The sequence below is a fragment of the Sinocyclocheilus anshuiensis genome, unplaced genomic scaffold (genome assembly GCF_001515605.1).
Source record: "Sinocyclocheilus anshuiensis isolate Anshui unplaced genomic scaffold, SAMN03320099.WGS_v1.1 scaffold1044, whole genome shotgun sequence".
In the NCBI taxonomy this organism is placed as follows: domain Eukaryota; kingdom Metazoa; phylum Chordata; class Actinopteri; order Cypriniformes; family Cyprinidae; genus Sinocyclocheilus; species Sinocyclocheilus anshuiensis.
In genome coordinates, this window is record NW_015548237.1 from 49541 (window position 1) to 51573 (window position 2033).

Consider the following 2033-nt stretch of genomic DNA (forward strand, 5'->3'; position numbering starts at 1 on the left):
CGTGGATCCCGCCACGGCGAGGGGTTGTGCCGGGAGCGCAGGGGGGAGGAAAGGGGAGTCCTCGAAATCTTCAGGACTCTGCTGTGACCTGCTGCATTCACGTTCGGTCTCTGCCGTCTAGGAATGCGATAGCTGGGGGGTGGGCGGGCCGTAACTTGTGCGAAGGTCTGCCGAGGTGGCGGAGGGGGTGCAGTCTGTGCCTTTCTAGGCATACAGAGCTGCAAAGCCTCATCATCCCTCTTCTTTTCCTCGCATCTCTTTTGCATCAGTGTCAGAGCCGAGCCAAAAATGCCCTCTGCGACCACCGGCGCGTCCAGGATGGCTTCTTTTTCCCTGTCAGAGAGATTCGCCAAGTTAAGCCAACGTCCTCTCTCTTGAATGACCATTGTGGCCATGGCCTTGCCCGCGGCTTGAACTGCGCATCTCTGAAGACGCAGAGAAAGATCCATAACGACACAGATCTCTTCCCAGTGCGTCTGACCTGGCATGGTCGACGCTTCATCCTGCAATTCCGCTTGGTACGCGGTCAGCATAGAGGTCGCATTCAGAGCCCTGACAGAGTGAGCAACTGCTTTATAAGCGCGTTCCGTCATGCTTGACTGGAAACGATCCGCTTTGGATGGCAACGTCGGATTTGCAGCCGCCGTGTGCTTTGGGTGCAAGTGCACGGCAACTAATGGCTCCATGGGGGGCATTCAGAGAAGTCCTACCTTCTCCATTCCCTCCACATCGAGAGCGGATTCTCCCTGCACGGGCATCTTGCTGGTGAACGGTTTGTCCTTCCAGGTCACCGCAACCTCCTCCAGGAGCTCTGGAAACACAGGAAGGAGCTGCCGTGCTGCCCGTTTCGCTCTCGGCAGCCTCTTGCCCTCGTAGCGAGACTTTACAGTCTCTGCTACCACGGTCGGCCACGGAATGTTTAGTTTCTCTGCAACGCGTTTGCACACATCCTGCAGATCAACACTGAGAAGAGGGGATGGTGCCCCATCCGCATCTTCCGTGGATCCCGCCACGGCGAGGGGTTGTGCCGGGAGCGCAGGAGGGAGGAAAGGGGAGTCCTCGAAATCTTCCTCTTCTTCAGAGAGAAGAAAGTCTGATTGTCCCTCTTCCTCGAAATCAAGCGCATCCTCTTCCTCGTCCGTGCTGAGCACACTGGGCAGAAGGATGCAAACGTCAAGCTGTTCAACCCAGGATAAAGCTGCTGTGGTGGGCAGCTCTACAGGGATGGGTACCTGTGGAGTGGCAACTGGAACAAGGCTAGGTGACATGAGGGGATCGTGGCCTGACAGGCTAGCTTGGCATGCTAGCCTGCGACGAAGGCTCTTCATAGTGAAGCGTGCGCAGTGTTCACAGGAACTGGGGTTCTCGATCGCCAATTGGGCATGTTTCAGCCCAAGACATGCAGAGCAGACCTGGTGTGTGTCCTTGCATGAAATTTTGTTCCCGCATGAGCAAAGTCGCACAGCATCTCCCTCACTAGCCGGGACAGTCTGCATTGCTACAACCATCGTAATATCGAACAGTCCTTGCAATCGGCTGGAATGCAAATTGATCAGCTTCTATCAGCGGCTTCGTCAGCGCGTCCCGTCATGCTTGACTGGAAACGATCCGTTTTGGATGGCAACGTCGGATTTGCAGCTGCCGTGTGCTTTGGGTGCAAGTGCGTGGCAAGTAATGGCTCCATGGGGGGCTTTCGGAGAAGTCCTACCTTCTCCATTCCCTCCACATCGAGAGCGGATCCTCCCTGCATGGCCATATTGCTGGTTAACGGTTTGTCCTTCCAGGTCACCGCAACCTCCTCCAGGAGCTCTGGAAACACAGGAAGGAGCTGCCGTGCTGCCCGTTTCGCTCTCGGCAGCCTCTTGCCCTCGTAGCGAGACTTTACAGCCTCTGCTACCACGGTCGGCCACGGAATGTTTAGTTTCTCTGCAGCGCGTTTGCACACATCCTGCAGATCAACACTGAGAAGAGGGGATGGTGCCCCGTCCGCATCTTCCATGGATCCCGCCACGGCGAGGGGTTGTGCCGGGAGT